We start from the raw sequence: 380 nt of genomic DNA on the forward strand, positions 1-380 counted from the left end.
AAGGTTTGAAGGAAAGCAGCCAAATCAGCTCCGTAGACAATACGATGATCTGCTGTCACATTCACCTGGCAACACACAACAAAAGCCAAAGCTTATTTCTATTCACCAAACCCATGAGGCAGATTCTTGACAATCTTAATAGAAACCAACAAAGTCAAATTCAGGCTTACCAGCATTTTGTTTTTCACACTGAAGAACCCATCCTTATCAGCAACTACAGTCGGTTTCGAAGCTCCAACGGCCATTATAGCACCCTAGAGATTCGAGTTATAAACAAAGATAAGTAGGCTGAGTTGTAATCCTTGATCTTGTTGAGACTCATTGAAATTTCATATACCTGTCCTGGAGGAAGAATAGCATCAAATCTATCCACTCCAAAC

General features: G+C 40.3%; 1 long non-coding RNA gene across 1 annotated transcript; it reads right to left on the reverse strand.

Moving 5' to 3' along the window:
- On the reverse strand, positions 1–380 carry LOC106322360. Its single transcript, XR_001266374.1, has 3 exons — positions 338–380; positions 171–254; positions 1–65 (listed from the first exon to the last, which is right to left on the reverse strand). It is a non-coding gene; the product is annotated as an uncharacterized LOC106322360 (long non-coding RNA).

The sequence above is a fragment of the Brassica oleracea genome, unplaced genomic scaffold, assembly GCF_000695525.1.
Source record: "Brassica oleracea var. oleracea cultivar TO1000 unplaced genomic scaffold, BOL UnpScaffold17968, whole genome shotgun sequence".
Taxonomy (NCBI): Eukaryota; Viridiplantae; Streptophyta; class Magnoliopsida; order Brassicales; family Brassicaceae; genus Brassica; species Brassica oleracea.